Here is an 18,970-nt window from a genome sequence, read left to right on the forward strand (position 1 = left end):
GTTTTGGCAATGCTGAGTCCATTTACTTTTACAATAAAAAAATACCAGATTGTTTTAGTCACCTTTACTCACTGCTGTGACTAAATGACCCAGCCAGCATAATTGTAGAGGAAGAAGAGTTTATTTGAGGGCTCACGCACGGTTTCAGCAGTTTCAATCCATAGAAGGCCGGCTCCATTCCTCAGGGCTCCAGATGAAGTTGAACATCCTGGCAGGAGAGGGTGGTAGAGGGAAGCAGCTCACATCATGGTGATCAGGAAGCAGAGAGAGAGTCCACTCACAAGATACAAATATATACCAAAGCCATGCCCCTATTTCCACCTCCTGTAGCCACACCTTACTACTGTTACCACTCAGTGAATTCCTATCAAGAGATTAAATCACTGATTAGGTTTCTTCTCTAAACTTTGCATTGTCTCACATAAACTTTTGGGGGACACCACATCTAAACCATAACACAGATGCTCAGAATTGTACAAAGAAAAGAGTCATTTAGCTCATAGTTTTGGAGGTTGAAAGTTCAAGATGGGGAAACCAGTTTGGTCTCTTGCAAGGACTCTGTGACTGTGTAACAACATTGTAGAGAAGCAAAAATTTAAAAATGGCACATACTGAAGGTATCAAGCATGTGGGGTGTCCTTACTTTGTAATAACTTACTCTCCTGGAATGTACCCCAAGGATGCAATCCTAGGAGAAGAGCATTCATCCTTTCATGAGAGCAGTGCCCCCATGATCAAATCACCTTCCACTGGTTCTCATCTCTTACTAGTCCCATTGTCTTTCAACATTGTCACACTGGGGACCAACGTGAGAACCTTTGGGAGACATAATCAAACTATATCCAAACCATAGCAAATGCATTTTGGAAAATGCTGATTTAATAAAAACAGCACATCATTTCTAGTTAAAATAAAATGAAGTCCAAAGTTTTGGGGTAACCTAGCCAGGAACACTTAGCAAGCTAATGTTAGAGCTGCTGGGTCTACTGGCCAAGACCCACCATTTCTCCGTAATTCAAAGACTTCAGAATCTAATGCTTGACCAGGCTTCTCCTGTTCTCACTCTAATTTAATGGTCTTTAGTGAGCTCGTGAATTTTATATTTTTCCTTCTTGTTTTAACATATATATACCGAAGGGATTAAATTTCTCTTCTACAATTATGCAAAGGTTCAGCTTTACCTCATGTCAACATTTAATCAAATCTTTTTTTAGTATCCTTCCCCCACTCATTCCCCAAAGCTGCTAATTGCTTTATATACATCTCTACCCTGAATATTCTTAATTATGAAAGGGTTTGAATGGATACAAGTTTTAAATTTGATTTACAAAAATCTCTTAAGTGGTCTTCATCGCCTTTAGTGGAAAGTATCCTTATTTCTTTTCTGTTTGAAGAGGTGTTAATTAAATACTTTTGAGTTAATTTAAAATTAACAGTGGATATAATTTGATGTCTTTCTATTGAATCAGCAAGTTCTAAATGAAAACTCTCAGGTCAAGAATGCTCCTGCTTTAGGTGTGGATAATCTAAGTGAATAGAGAATTTCTGAGAATAAATCATCCCCTATCCTATAATTGTATTATGCAGAAAAGAAATAACAAAACAGAATTCAAGTCATTTTGAAATGAAAATTGGCCTTCTAGATTCACGGAATCTTTCAAAAAGTCAAGAGGAGCCATTGGCTTCCAAGGAGTATATTATCTGATAGCAATAGATTCATAAAATTGTTAGAATTGGCAAGACCCTTGGAGGTCATATAGTGTCATACTCTTACCAGGAAGACAAAATAATGAAACATATGAAGCAGTGATGAACTCAGGATTGCCCTGTAAATTAGTATCAGTTTTGGAAATGTAAACAGTTGTGCTGACACTATGTCTCATGGAGAAATTTAGAGGTGTCCCAAACTGGTAAGTCAAGCCATTTATCGTTGTGGTTTTATGGAGGCAACAATCACTGTAAGCACTATGAATTTCAAAGTGTGGCACACTAAACCCTCATCATTTTTGATTGCCAGGTGAATTTGGTTTTCTATTATTATATAACATATTACCTGAACCTAAGAGCACAAAAATAACATGCATTTATGATCTCATGTTGTTGGAAGAGGAGTCCAGGCATGTCTATTTTGGATCCTCGGCTCAGGATCAAAGCCATAATCAAGATGTCAGCCACACTGGGTTCCTTTCTGGAGTTTGGAGTTCCATTACAAGCTCACACGTAATTGTTAGTAAAATTCAATTTCCTCCTATTGTGGGAAGTTCCTTTTCCTTGTTGGTTGACTGTCAGCTCTTCTTTCTCAAAAGCCATTCATAATTCCTTCATAATTCCTTCCACATGGCCCTCTTATAACATGGAAGATTATTCAAAGACAGCAGAAGAACTTTTCTTATCTATCTTTTTATTGATTATTTAATTGCCAGCTCCATCTGGCATGGTCTCCCTTTTGATTAACTCAAAAACCAACTGATTAGAGCATTTAGTTACAGCAGCAAAATCCCTCCACCCTTACCACATAAAGTAACCTAATCATTAGAGTGACATCATTATATCCATAGATTTCATTCCATTCATGGCAGGGGACTTACAGGCCATGCTCACTATTCAGGTGGAAATCATGGTACCATCTCAAAACTGTATCTACCATACCAGATTTATTTCACCTCATTCTAGGGGCAGACTTATAATAAAGTTTATGTCATTTAAATTTCATGTGTTCTTTCGAGGCACATGCTAGAAATGGCAGACGAAAGAAGCTTAGTTTTGAAAAAAAAAAAAAAAAAAGAAAAAAGAAAGAAAGAAATTCCATTGAAACATTTCCACATCAACATTTCTGATTCAAGAAGAAAAGGACCTAACATCACCAGTTATTTTTTATGATGAGTTCTTTCTCATTTCAAATAAATAAACACTTTCTTTCCTAATTGTATGTGTGTATCTGTGTGTGTGTGTGTGTTTGTGTGTGTGTGTGTGTGTGTGTGTGTGTGTGTGTGTGTGTGCTTTCCTATAGGAGGATTTCTCAGTTTTTCAAGAGAATGGTCTCAAAATATCTGGGTCTACCCTTGACTACTGCTATTCACCATGATCTTTAGTACAAATGCTTGAAAACAATGGTCATCTTAGAACTCACCATGATTTATCAGGTTCACAAGAGCACAGAGTAAGCAATCAAAAATACCTAACAACAAAATGCAAAGAATAAGCAAACAAAAAATAAAAAAGCAAGGAAAACCAGGAAAAATATAAAAAGAAAGAAAGGAAGACTGGAGATGTGGCTCACTGGTAGTGTTTCCCTAGCAAGCATGAGGTCCTAGGTTAAATCCCTAGCACTGCAGACAAAACAAAAACAAGAAAGAAAGAAAAAAAAGGCAGACAACTACAGCTTGACAATCAGAAACTAATTTTTCCATTTTTCAGCTGCAAAACGGGAGGCTCAGAAGACACACATTATCATGTTCAGCATCACAAACTTCACGATGACAAAATGAAACAAAACTTAGGTCTCCTTGCAGAAAGAAGTAACTCTTTCTCTTGATATACCTATCAGTAGCAACTTACCAAATATGTATTCCATGAGGTATTAATTCCTAGCTGCCTACAGAGGGTATATCAATGTTGTGAACAGATCTGTATTCTAGGCACACAGAGTAACTTGGTTCACAAATCCCATATTGTAATTCTAGACTGAGGGGATACTAAGGTTTGCAGAGAGGCCTGCAGGTCATTGGCAGCCAATAATTGCCCTATAAAATATTCCCCTGAAGAGCAAGGAATCCAATTTAATAAAGAGAGAAGAAAAATTAGACTGTGGCATGGTAGCTAAGAGGTCAGGTTCTAAAATCAGACTGATGTGAATGTGAATCTGAGTCTACAACTACCTTGGGCAAATAAAGTACATTTTTATAAAGTGGAGGTAATAATTCCTACCTTATGAGATTGTTGAGCAGATTAAATGACATAATGCATGTGAATTTCTTAGCACAGTGTCTGGAATAGTCTTCCATAACTGTTAACTACAGTTTAGCTCAAGCATACTTGTATCTTTATCACTATGCAACATCATATAAGTGCTCCTGGAACACTTAGCACTCTACACCATCCCAGAACCTAACATCAACAAGAATTTACAATGCAACCTTTTCTTCTGTAAATTATTTTTTTGGAATTGCTTTCTTTATATTACAAATTGAATGTTTGATACATTTTTCACAAGTAAACACATATATAACTAGCACTCTAGGCATCTAAGTTCCTATTCAGTACTACTCCAACCCTCACCCAAGAATAACTCCTGCTTTGACATTCAACAACACAAATTAGGTTTATCTCTCTTGAATTTAACATAAAATGGATTCTTGCTCTATCTTTTCTGAATTTTCCCTCAATATTAAATGTGAGATTCATTCAAAGTTGCAAATATACCTGTAGATCACCCAATTTTCTTTGCTTTATAGTATTCCATCCCGTGAATATACCACAACTAATTTACCCATTTGACTGTCAATGGGTATTTATGTAGTTTCCATTTTAGTAGTGTTATGAACAGGGATGCAATAAACATTCTAGTAGGCATACATTCTAGAATTTTGATAAGAACCTATTTGCATTCAAGGAGTAGATTGTGAGGTTATATATAGAATCAGTTTTAGCAAATATTGTCAAATATTCTCCCAAATGACTATAAAAAATTAGACGCCAACCAGCAGTGTAGGAAAGTTCTGGATTACCCATATTCTTGCCTGTTAGTATTTTCCTTCTTGCTCATCTTCTATATTCTGGTGTATAGATAATGCAATAGCATTGTGTTTTAATGAATAGTGAACTTGGGCATTGTTTCATATCTCAAAAGCCATTTGAACATCCTCTTTTATGTATTATCCAAGCCTTTTACATATTTCCCATTGGGTGTTCTACTGATTTGTAGAAGTCCCTTATATATATTCTGGAAACAAGTCTTTTTTCAGATATATGCATTGCAATTGTCTTCAATATTATTCTCCTTTTTTACTCTCCTGATAAATAGATCATCCTAATTATAATATATTGTCATATTTATCTAATTTTAAAATAACTTTCATGGATTCTCTTAATACAACTAAAAGCAACCCTATCTTCCTTCCCCAAATAAGGGTTAGTAAAGTTCAATCAGTCTCGTTTCCCAATGTAATTTTAATACTTTCATCCCAGGTCTGTGTTCCCTTTTGATTTACTGGAGGACTGAGCTAATCTGTCTTCCGTAGGTTATAAAAGTTCTCTCTTATTTTTCCATTTCTTCTAAATTAGTTCTAGCCATTAACATATATAAGAGAATCATCAGTATTAGAAGGGCAAAATAACATAGTAACTTAGGAAAAGGGTAGTGCAGATTACAAGGCAGATTGAGGGGAACACTCATATTTTGGGAAATGTGGAAGGCTTCAAATTAGACCTGCTTAAATGTAACTGGAGTTCAGTAGCAGAAGCATGAATATGCATACATAAAGATTGACATTATGACTTGTGCATTCCCTTATTAACTACTTATTGTTCTATATCATTTCAATTGTTTTACCTGGATTTGTGTTTCTCCAAAAAAGGATTAATACTTATGTTAGTCTCAAAAATCCTTTCTCACCTCTTTCTACCACAGAAGAGATATAGTCTCTTCTGTGAAGGATATCAGAATTGAGTAGTGAAGACTAATTTGTGCACATCTGGTAAGAATAGGTTGAAACATTGTCAAATACAGCATTTTCTACCCAACATTGTTAGAGCACAGAGACATTGATCATTGAGACAGGAAAATGAGAGGTGCCTGTAGCTAGATCTTGAGGAATGGATTTTTCTCCAGGGAGAAAAGGAGGGGGATGATCATTTACACTTTCTTTTGTTAATCAAGAAAAATCAAACAAAAATAGCTTGAATAAAATTATTCTTTTACTCCTATAGTCACATAAACTACAATCCAGTTCAGGCAATGGGAATTTTTAAGACTGGAGTAAAGTCACATTGCTCATGGAAAGAAGATACGCAGTTTTAGATAAAAGAGATGAAAGAATGTCTATCTTAGCTGTCTTTGATATAAACTGACTACAGGATATCTCAGAGAATCATTGGGGGAAAATAATGCAGAGAGTAATCTTAGCACAGCAGATGGGCCCTGCAGGCAACATCTGAGGTGAGAAGTTAGTCTCCCAGGCTATCCATCAAACTATTCATAGGGTCTATTCTCGTTTTAGGTGCTATCTCAGGAAAATGAACAACTCTATATAAAACCTGCCGAAAGACTGAAACTTTTTATTTGGATTTTCTCCTTACATGCTTGTATGTGTTAGTCAGCTTTCTGTCACTGTGACAAAATTCCTGAGAGAAGCAACTTAAAAGGAGAAATAAGTATTTCAGTTCATGGTTACAGTTCATGGTTGCTTAGAACCATTGTTTGGAGCCTACAGTAGGATAGATAGTTCAACATGGTGGTGGGACAATAGGTTGCTCACCTTATGACATCCTATAAGTGAAGAGAGAGAGAGAGAGAGTAAAGGGGGCTAGGGTCAATGTTCCCTTCAAGGGCATGCCCCCAATGATCTAACTTACTTACATTAGGCCCCAACTCCTAAAAGTTTCACCACATCCCAAGAGCACCACAGGCTATATAAATCAAGCTTTCAACACATGAGCCTTTGGGGACATGTGAGATTCAAACCATAATGTTGGGTTTTCTTCTCTTGAAAATAAATAAGTAAATAAATAAGTACGGGGATTTAGCTCGGTGGTAGAGTACTTGCCTAGCATGTACAAAGCCCTGGGATGATGTACAACATTAAAAAAATACATATATATATGAAAGTTAACATGTATGCAAGCATTTAATAAACTTAGAAAACATACCTGGTTACTCTAAAGTATACTCAAACATTAAAATGCTCTCATTAATTGCTTAGAGCAACACAACCTGATTTAAATACAATGCAAGTCACATGTAAAATGTTTTAATAGCTACATTAAAAAGGAAAAGGAAAAGATGAAACTAATTTAATAATGTATTTTATTTAAACCAATATATTAATAGTATTATCATCTCAATATGAAAATTGTTAATCAAAATATTTTATATTTTGGCAAGGATTATGTCTTCTAATTCAAGTATCGTGTTTTATACTTAGAACACATAGTACATCTTATTTTGGACTAGCCACATTTCAAGTGTTTTATAGTCACATGTGATTAAGACCTACCATATTGATGGGAAGAATAATTTTTAAGCAAAGTATCAAAAATTAAGTTTAAAACTAGTTATGGAACTTCAGGAATACTTTGAATATCATCTGCTTCATTTTGTTGTGTTTGTGCATGGAAAAGTTGCAAACATAGTACAAAATTTCTGTGTACCCTACATATAATACTCTCTATTGTTAACATTATATGTTAATATGAACTATTTGTTACAATTAGCAAAAATTGTTGATGCATTATTATTAACTAAACTCCATGTTTTATTCAGCTATTTAAAAAAAAATTTAACATTCTTTGCCTTTTAGGATGATACATTTAGTTGTGAATTCTTTTTAGGCTTCCCTGGACCTCCAGTTTCTCAGATTTCCCTTGTTAAACTTGATAATTTTGAAAACTACTAGTCAAATATTTTATAGATTATTCCTCAATTTAGGTTTTTCGGATAGGTTTTTTTCTTTTCTCATGATTAAGGTAATTTTGTGGGTTTTTGGAAGGAAGAACCCCATAGATGGAATGTCACAGGGAACACATTTCAAGAGCATGTGCTATCAACATGGTTTATCACTTATGATGCTAACCTTAATCAACAACCTAGGTTAGTAATTGTCAGGATTCTCCATGGTGAAGTAAACCCTCCACCTTCTACATTGCACTTTGTGGGCCATTAAGTATAGCACATAATTAATGGTGCAGGGATGAGTATTTACGTAATCTATTTAAATTTCTCCTGTGTAGGAGAGTTGTAGGATTTTTATTTCATCACTTATCTTTATCAACATGGAATTGACTTTATACCTTTGCATATAGGACAATTCTACAATATATTTTGTTGCTGTTACCCAAATTATTCCAGCTTTGGGTACTAGAAGCTTCTTCAGCTGTTTTCTGGTTTTTTTTTTCACATAATTTCATCATTTTGTTTTTAACTAGTTCTTTAGTTTCTGGCACAAACAAGATGATCTAGATATACCCTGTAAATTTCATGCTCAGGTGCTAAAACCAGCTATTCCTACGAGAAGTTTTGGTACCTTTTATTGGGAAATGGTATTAGAAACTAAGATTTGGGTGCTGTTATATAATCTCTTGATGGACGAGCTCTGCCCTATCCTATAAATGTGTAGACTCCTGTACACTGTAATGCAGTCAATATTTCAGATGTAGCTTTCTGACTTGATAGCTTGAGGGCTCGATTCTTTCAACCCCTATTGCTCAGTCCTATAACAACTGCAGTCAGAGAAAGAAGAGTTGCAGCTTAATCTTTCTCACAGAATCCCCTCTTTGTACAATTGAAAATTTCCAGGTGTTTTTATGCATCAATGCATAATTGAGAACTTTCTCTGAAGCAATTAGGAGAATATAGAGACAATTGCAAATGGAGAGCTCTCTTGGGAAATTTTCCATCAAGAATTCATCTCATAAATTTATCTATCCCAGTGAATTGGCTATTTGTTAGACTGTTTCTCTCCAATTTGTAGAGACCTGGCTGTGGAGACCTACACAGCACCAGCAACTATGCCCTCAGTTTATTCAGAACTGTGTTACTTTCCAGGGACCGAGCTAATTCATCTGCACTATCATCTCATTTAATCCTTTAAACAGCCCATACATAGGTGCTTTTATTGTTACTTCCATTTTAAAGTTGAGTAAATTGAACTGAAAAGATTAATCTGTCTGTGACCACACAGTTGGAGACTGGGCTGGAACTCTGAGTGCATGTCTCTCATTAAGATTCCCTCACTCACTCACTGTTAGTTAAGTCCTAAGAGAGACATTCTTCTCGCACTGTCCTACTTTATAGACTTTAAAGGTGGTTGCAACTATTTGTGCAATTTTGTAATTTGTAATTTTAAAAAGCAATACTTGTTTTAAGAACACTCAAATTTTATATCAGTAAGTGCATTTAACATAAACATGACTGGAAAATTCAATCAAAACATCCATATAAAGACTCAAGAAGAGAGGGCATATTCAATGGGAAATTCTCTGGTAAGTCGTATTATTGAATAAGAAAATATGCATTACATATTTGGATATTGGATATAAATATGCACATTTGGCTACTAATATAACTGTACCAAAGGATTTTCTCTAACAAATGGATATTTCTTTCCTTTAATTTTAACTTATAAAGCAGCATTGCAGAATGGAAAACACATAATTTTGGGAATCAAAGGGAATTTGATTCAAATTCAGACTCTGCTATTTATTAACTGAATGACTTCAGAAAGTTTCTCAAAATTTCTATGCCTGTTTTCTCATTGATAAAATGAAAATTACACAAAATTTGCTGTGAAGGCTAGGTGAAATAACACAAATTACCTGACCCACAGTTAACCCCAGTCCTCACAATGATATGTCCAACTGTGCCATATTTATAATTTTTTGATATATGAATTGACAAGCACACACTCTACAGGTTGTTGAGTTTAAAATGTTGAACAATGTCATGTGATCCTTATTGAAATATGTTGAAGCGTGCACTGTTATTATAGTACCCTTCATATATTATGGTTGTTGTTATCTGATTATTAATTAAAAAATTTTTAAAAAAGCTTGAAATGAATTTTATCAAACAGGCAGTATAGGGGAAATCAGTACTGGAATCAAGTTTGTATGAGGCCAAAGCATACATTTTAATCCCTTTGCCTTGTTAATTTTCATATCAAGTCCCTTGAACAACAGGGCAAGGTCTACTTTCTCTATCTTGTATTTTTACTTTTCTGCTTAATTCCTGATGAATTGCATGATAAGTTCAATAAATAACTGATGGACTAGTTGTATTAGGGTTCTCTAGAGGAACAGAATCAACAGGAAAGATGATTATAAGAAGGGGATTTATTAGGTTGGCTTACGACCAGAAGCTGGATAGTCCACAATGGCTGTCTACAGGCTAGAGAGCTGTTAGAACCAGTAGCTGCACATCCAAGAGGCAGAAGCCCCAGAACAAGAAAGATCAACAGTGCTAGACCAAGGTTTCTGGAAACTACCTACAGAATCACTGGCAGAATCCACTTTGAAAGAATGGAGAAGGGAGAGTCCAATATTCCCAAATGATCAAAGCAGCAATCAAGAACCTGTTCAAGAAGAATAGAGCTTGCATCTGTATCTGCTTCCTTGTTCTTCCAACTTTTATTCCATCCAAGCCACCATCCTATTGGATGGTGCTGCCCACACTTAGGGAGGGGCTCCACTTCAGTTCCTATCCCACATTAGTATCATTCCTAGACAAGCCCTCATGGACACACCCAGAAGTCTCTTAATCATCAGCATCTCTTAACCCAATCAAGTTGACAATTCATATTAACCATTACACTAGTAAATGAGAACTTCTCTATGAATAAATGGATTTCAGCCAAATTAGGAAGAAATTCTCTAATTTTTAGGCCCAGCCTAATTTCTTCTCCCTTGCCATTTCTTCAAAACTCCTTCTATAACAGAAGTGAAACACTCATTGCTTATTCTTTTGTGTTAGAACTACATCAGCAGCCTCCAGACCCATCCAACTGTAATAAAAAAAGGGTAAATGACAAGTCTATTATTAAAGTTTTGATTAGAACTATTAGCCAAGGTCCAAAGAAGTTTTTTGTTCAATAGTTTTGAAAAAACTAAAAGGCACATTTCATGTAGGTTTATATGCATTTGCCATAAAATGAATGACTGACACTTCAGATTGTCAAAATGTCGAATTTCTTCAAAGGCTTCCAAACAGGATGGAGTAGAGGTAACTGTTTTTCATGTTTCCAGAGAGACTGCTAATTTTAAAGTTTAACTTCTCTTTTGCCGAATTAAAGTTTGGCATTCTTGCTTTCTACTCTCTCAGCTCTCTCCTGAGAAACAATCTAATTAGAGTTAGATTACAGAAACTCTTTCAAGCCAACATGGAGCATCGTTGTCCAGATGTGATATTGTGGCCAACTGAATTCACTGTCCGTAAACAATAGAGACTGGACTTTCTCATCATTTTAAAATGATGCCGCTTCAGGAATGATCCTAGAAACTGACTCACATTTTCAAATACTGAGGTTCAGGCATAATCCATGAGTGGTCCAGCATGCTTCAGTCACGTGACAGTACAGTCCTTTCAGCTTCCATTAAGCACCACCAGAGCATGAAGAGGGAGACTCAGCAAATGACCTAGATTCTGATTTGAGGAAAACCCTGAAATTCTCATTTGAGTATATGAGACCTCATCACTGCTGGGCTTTGGAATCAGATTTGCATCCAGGTAGGAGGAAAGCTGTTCATCAGAAAGTGAAATGGATTTTGAAATGAGAGGCTTGGTTTATGTCACTTCTCTGCCACTTAAGAATTTGTGTGCCAATGGGGGCCAATTTGTTTCAATGGCTACAGAATAATTCCCTAAACCCAAGAGCACTTTTTCAAATGTATGTTAATTGGTTCCTCTGGAAATCCTGCAGAGAGTATTTAGAACAGTTGTTGCAGTTCCATTACCATGCTAAACACTGTGGGCATGTGCAGGTGTGCTGGATGTGTGTATGCAACCAGTCTTCCCCTTCTCTACTGCTAGTCACAAGGTTAAAATGCAAATCATGCCACTACCCCTCTGACATCCTTGCAAGGTTCTCCACAGCCTGAAGAACTTAACACACAGCCCTGAGAAGGCTGAGGGGAAAGCCTTCCACACCTCTCCTACTCTGACTCTTACCATTGTCAGTTTCAGACTGGTTTTTAGTTCTTTCAAATCTCTGTGATTTTCCTCTTCAAGTGTAAATTTAATAATCCTTTATACACACACACACACACACACACAATAAATGATCACCAATATTACAATAATGATTATATATCCAATACCCTGAAAAGTTTATCTTGTTCCTTTGACTTCCTTTTTCCTGCCACCCCAAGTTCCCAAGTAATTATTAGTTTCTTTTGTTTTATTAAAGATTAGTTTTCATTTTCTAGAATTTTGCAAAAACAAAAATCATATAGTTATTCTTTTTGAAAAATCTGGCTTCTGTATCTTGGCATATTAGTTCTTCTTTATTGTTCAGAATCACTGTTCTGCATTTTTTGTCACTTTTTATCATATGATTCTATTGTATGTCTACAGTACAGTTTAACTTACTATTTGAGATGTGCTTTTTTTTCAACTTGGGACATTACAAATACATGTTAATTATTCATCCCTAAGTTCTTGTATGGATGCATATTTTAATTTTTCTTGGGTGAAGTCTTACACTGTAATGACTGAATTACTTGGAAAAATGTGTTGAATTTTTGACAATATTTCCAAAATACTTTCCTAAGGGTTTGTGCCTATCAGTAGTACATGGGAATTCCACTTGTTCTACATCCTTACCAACACACATATGGTTATTTTTTTAAATTTCAAACATTCTTCTAGGTATATACAGGCACTTATTGTGGTTTTAATTTAGTTTTCCCTAATGATTAATATTTATTTTCCAACCATATCATCCATATATATTCTTTGTTATGTTAAAAAACCACTTTTGCCTGTTCACTATTTTTTTAAATTTCTAAACATCACATTTGGACAGTTTTTTAAATATATTCGAGAATTAAGTCTGTCATTAGATATTTGAAATGCAAATGCTTTTTCCAATGCTGTGGTTTTTTAAATGTTCTCTTAGCAGTGGCCTTTGTAGAATAAACATATTAATTTGTGTTGAAGTCCAACTCATCAATATTTTCTTGTATAGATTTTACTTTCATGGTTGTATCTGAGAAATCTTGCCTAATTCAAGGCTGAAAAGAATTTTTTTCCCTGTGCTTCCTACTTTAAGGTTTATAGTTTTACATTTAACATCTAGACATAGGAGTCATTCTGAGCTAGTTTTTGTATACAGTGAGAAATATGAATCCAACTTCACATTTTGATATCAATATCTGATTGTTCCAAAACCATTTGCTGAAAAGACTTTCTTTTCTCCACTGAATTTTTTTTTTTGGCAAAAATCAATTTTTCATAATTATATGGATCTACTTCTGTGAATCAGTATTCTGTTCCATTGATCTGTATGTCTATTTTTATGCCACTATCACACTATCTTGTTCCTGTAGAATTAATATAAGACTCGGAGTCAGGTAGTGTAATAATTCCAGGTTTGCACTTCTTTTTTCAAAGTTGTTTGTGCTTCTCTGGGCACTTTGTATTGTCATCTGAACTTTAGAATCAGCTAGTCTACTTTAAAAAAAAATCTGACAGCATTTTTATGGAGATTGAACTGAAGCTGTAGATAAATTTGGGGAGACTGATGATCTTACTATTGAGTCTTATAATTCATGAACACAATTATCTCTCATTTATTTCAGTTTTCTTTAAATTCTGTCATCAATATTTTCACTTTTGGTTCATGTCCTGCACACCTTCTATGAGAATGACCTCTAAATATTTCACAATTTTGATATTATTTTAAAGGGTATCTAAAAATAAAATTTCAAATTCTTCTTCTTATTATTTTTTTTTTTTTTGGTTCTAGTACTTGTTTTGTAACTCCCATAGAATCTCTACATAAACAATAGTACTGTTTACAAATATACATGATTTGATTTTTCTATTCCAATCAGGATTCCTTTCTTCCTTCCCCTTTCCTCTTCCTCCTCTTCCTCCTCCACCTCTTCCTCTTTACTCTCTTTTCTTTCATTTTCTCTCACTTTCTCCCTTCTTCACCCTCACATCCTTTTCTCCCTTATTTATTTCCGCTTTTCCTATCCCTTCCTTTCTCCCTCCTTCTCTCCCTCAATCCCTCTCTCCTTCCTTCCTTACTTCTTCCTCTCATTACATGGATTGGAAGCCTTATTGGGCAGAACTTTGCATTTCAGGTGGTCACGGCAGATATCCATGCATGTTTCTTGATCACAAGGGAAAATGGACTTTCACCATTTTCTGGTCTTGAATGGGTTGGGGAAGTTGTCTTCTAGTCCTAGGTTAATGATAACTTTTATCAGGAGTATACCTTTAATATTTTGAAAATATTTTCTTTTTATGTCCATTTGATCCATTGGATCAGTTAATATGGTGAATTACATTTAGTGATTTTCGAATGTCAAGTCAAATTTACATTCAGGAAATAAACCTCATTATACAGCATGTACTGCTCCATTTTGTATATTACTGGATTAAATTTACTAAAATTTTATTAAGATTTTTTTCATGCATGCTCATGAAAAAGAATAGTAGTGTTTTTAGTGTAGGTTTCAAGGTAATTTTGACATTAAATAGTTGGGAAATAGAACTCATCAATTTTCTATATAAATTGGTATAAAATCATCAATTACTATTTTTCCTGTACATGTTCAGTGGAATTCACAAGCAAAACCATTTTGGTTTGGAAATTTCTTTTTGGTAAGCATATTAGCTACAAATTAAATTTTCTTAATAGTTATAAGGCCACTCAATTTATCTACTTCTTTGTGAGTGAATATATTAGTTTCCTCGGGCTGCCATGAATATTAGCACAAATTTTGTCACTTAAAATAACAGAAATTCGTTTGCTCTCAGTTCTGGTGACCAGAAGTCCCAAATTAAGGTGCACCCTGCCCAGGAAGAAACTTGCCCTGGAAATTCTGGAGGAACATCTTTCCTTTCTTTGTTGGTTCCTGGTTAATCCTGTCATGCCCCAGAGTATAGCATCACAGTTCCAGTCTGTCCCTGTCTTCCCATGGTCTTACCTGTCTTTGTCTATAAATCCCTCTCCTTTCTCTAGTAATAATCCAGTCATTAAATTTAGGATCCAGCCAAAATCCAGGAGGATTCCCCCCCCCCCTTTTTTTTTTCAATTATATTACAATATTTCTTTTTTATTTACTTATTTATTTAATTTTTTTTATTTTTACAGACTGCATTTTGATTCATTGTACACAAATGGGCTACAACTTTTCATTGCAATGGATGTACACAATGTAGATTCACACCATTTCCTCTTGAGATCTTTAACAATTACATCTACAAAGACAATTTTTGAGGATGCTCTGTAACTCACTACAGTGTGCTTTAGCATTTTATTTCTTTGAAAAGATATTTACATCTCAACTAAGTTGTCAAATTTATTGCCATAAAGTTTTCCTTAATAATAATATTCATCTCTCATTTTTTTTTAATTTTGAGAAGCATATATCTATTCTCAATTATTCTGAATGAGTCTGGTTCTAGGTTTATCAATTTTATTGATATTTTTAAAGAATAAACTTTTGGTTTCATTGACTTTCTATATTGCTTTTCTGCTTTCTAGTTCATTGAGGGAGCTTGCATTGAATCTTCATTATTTCCTGTCTTTACTTACTTTGCATATTCTTCTCTCCCCTTTTTTTTTTTTTTTTTTTTTTTTTTTTTTTTTTTTTGCAGTGCTGGGGATTGAACCCAGGGCCTTGTGCTTGCAAGGCAAGCACTCTACCAACTGAGCTATATCCCCAGCCCTCAACTTTTTTTAAGATAGAAGATAAAGTATTTCATCCTACTAAATTTCCTGTAAGTTCTGTCTTCTTCTAGCTAAATTACATAAATCGTGATCTGTTGAATTTCATTTTTGTCCAGTTCAAAGTATTTCCTAATTTCCCCCTTTGTATATCTTCTTTGGACTATGGGCTACTTAAAGGGTATGATTTAGTTTCCAAATATTTTGGGATTTTCCAGACATATTTTGTTATTGATTTCTGATTTATTTTAGTATAGTGACACACGATAAATGTGTGATTTGTATTATTTCATGTTTATTGAAATATATTCAATAAGACCCAGAACATGGTCTATCTTACTAACTATTCAAAGTATACTCAAGAAGAATGTGTATTCTGCTTTCTACTTTAGCGTAGAGAATTATTCTATAGTTAGTTAGGTCATGATGGTTTTTAGTATTGTTCAAGTCAGCTATAACTCACTGATTTTCTCTTTATTTACTGTTATGAGAGACAAATGTTAAAGTCTCAAATTATGATTATAGATTAATCTATTTCTACTTTCTGTTCTGATAGTTTTTGTTTCATATACTTTGAAGCTCCATCATTAGATCCATAATGGATTAGTGTAATTAGTTTCTTTTTAATGAGGTGACCTACAAAACAATAATGATCCTTTGTATTTCTACAACATTTTTGTCTAAAATCCACGTTGACATTGCTGTATCTACTCTAGATTTTTTAGCTTAGTATTATGTTTTGGATCTGCAATGTCCCACACAGTCATATGGGTTAAAAACTTGGTCCCTAATGCAACAGTGTTTAGAAGTAGGGTTTTTGGGAAATGATTGAATCATGAGTGCTCTGCCCTCATTAATGGATTAATCCATGAATGTTTTTATAATTGAATGGAGTATTGGAAGGCAGTAGAAACTATAGGAGAGAGGGTCTAATTGGAGAAAGTAAGACACTGAGAGGATGCTGTGGTAGAGAATATCATGTGCCTAGCTCTTTCTCTCCCTCTCTCTGCTTCCTTGCTGCTATGAACTGAGTAACTTAATCCTCCATGCCCATCTGTCATGATATTCTATCTTACCAAGGGCCAGAAAAAATGAAGCCACCAGACCATCAACTAAAACCTCTGAAAACATGAGCCATAGCAAGTCTTAACTCCTTCAAGTTGTTTATCTCAGGCATTTTGTGATAGCAATGGAACACTACCACAGCTTGATACATTTTTTTTTCTATTTAAAAAGTTTAAACTGTTTGTATCTTTATAGTTAATATGTATTACTAATAGTTACATATAAGTAAACATACAAGTAAATATATAATTTTTTCCAATTTTATAATCCCTTACTTTTTTATTTTTTATTTGTTCTAATTAGTGATACATGACAGTAGAATGCACTTTGATACATCATACATAGTTGGAGTATAATTTCTCGTTCCACTGGTTATACGTGATACAGAATCAAACTGGTCATACCGTCATATGTGTACATAGGGTAATAATGTCTGGGATTCTACTATCCTTCCCCTTCCTACATCCATAACTCCTCCCCTCTCTTCACTCACCTCTACCTAATGTAAAGTGACTCTATTTTTCCCCCAACTGTGCCCACCCCCAATTGTGAATCAACATTTGCATATCAGAGAAAACATTTGCCTTTGGTTTTGGGGGATTGGCTTATTTCAGTTAGCATGATATTCTCCAGCTCCATCCATTTACTAGAATATGCGGTGATTACTTATAATGGGAATTTTTAGACCACTTGCATTTAAGATTGAATAGAGACCTAGAAGACCAAATGAGGAAAGTATAATGGAGAGAACACTTTCTAGAGCAGGCAAGTCATCTAAAGGAACAGAAAATGGCAGTGTGGAGTTATAGAGAGAGCAGAGGGAAGAGGAGGATAAGATGAGGCTATAGAAATAAGGACAGATAACAGCATCCACAATCTTATAGAACATGCAAGAATTTTAATAACTTACCTGAAAGCAATGAGAAATGATTGGGAGTTTAAGCACTTTGGTTGGAATGATTTTAGACTGAAAAAATGGCAGTGTGAGTCAACCAGTTAGAAGATAATTGCAGTCAGTCAGGCTACAGAGAGGATGTTTGACTGGAAGGTGGTAATAACAGTGGAAGCAAAGAGAAGAAAAGAAACCAGAGGGACGCATGCTTTAAAAAAATAAACAAGACTTGGACTTGCATAGAATACTGAAATTAATGCAGATGCCTGATTATTACATTTATTTTAGAATGAAGGAATTCTCTGAGTCCTGGTTTTTAAAGTTAGTTGATCTAGTTCCCAAAGACTTTTAGTTTTCTTCAATAAGATTGAGTACCTGAACTCTTTGCTTTGTTCAGTTTCTACATCTGATTTTATCACCTTAGTTCTGAATTTTTCCCTATGTATTGACTCTTATTCAGCTTCAGACACAATAGTTGATACTAATCTTCAAAGGCTGATATTACATCTACTTTTCTACAGAATTCTGGTATTTATCACGTTTTATTTTTTCTTCTGGCATTCACTAGTATGACTTACCCATTTAAGTTTAATAGCTCACAACTTCTCCAAGTACTAGACAACATACCTAACATGGCTAGATCATGGAGTGGGTGAGGGGAATTTGCCTTCTCCTGCCATGGAAAATCAATTACTAATAGTGATCAGTTAGAAATGATGTGTGATTTTTTTTTTTTTTTTAATCACAGGACACAGGAATAGGAGGTATGTCTTTGTTTTTGTTTGCTTGCTTCTTTTCTTGTGTTTTGTTTTTCTCCCACTGACATGTAACCTTAACAGCTTTGGAACTGATGCCTGTACAATGGGACCACCCTCCATCTTCACAATGACTCTTCATCTTGTATTTCCCTAATCAGAACACCTATTCACCACACCTCTCTGCAGAACACAGTAAGAAATTTAGCATATTTTTCAAACATAAAAATTGATGAACTTCTTCCTAGAAGTTGAGTCTTTTGGGAAAATGGTATGTAATTACTTTCTGCTATAATTCCCCATATTATAGCTCCAAAAGTTTGCATTGCATATCTATATAATTACTTCCATACATAATTACATTTACATAATACTTACTTGATTTTATTTATATAATATCTAAGGTGATGATTCATATTTCAGAAAAAATTTAAATGTCCCAAAACAGGATACACTAGAACTATATTTATTTCTGGAGAAAAATAACTATATACACATAAAATATAAAAATAAGTACATACGTAGTAAACTGTCATTATTAAGGAAGCACCCAGAAATTTAGAATTCAAAGTGTAAATAAATTAAAGATGAGTAAAAATGGTATTCTTTTCTGAGTGAAAAAAAATCATTGTTTCTATGTAATATCA

The sequence above is a fragment of the Sciurus vulgaris genome, assembly GCF_902686455.1.
Source record: "Sciurus vulgaris genome assembly, chromosome: 11".
Taxonomy (NCBI): Eukaryota; Metazoa; Chordata; class Mammalia; order Rodentia; family Sciuridae; genus Sciurus; species Sciurus vulgaris.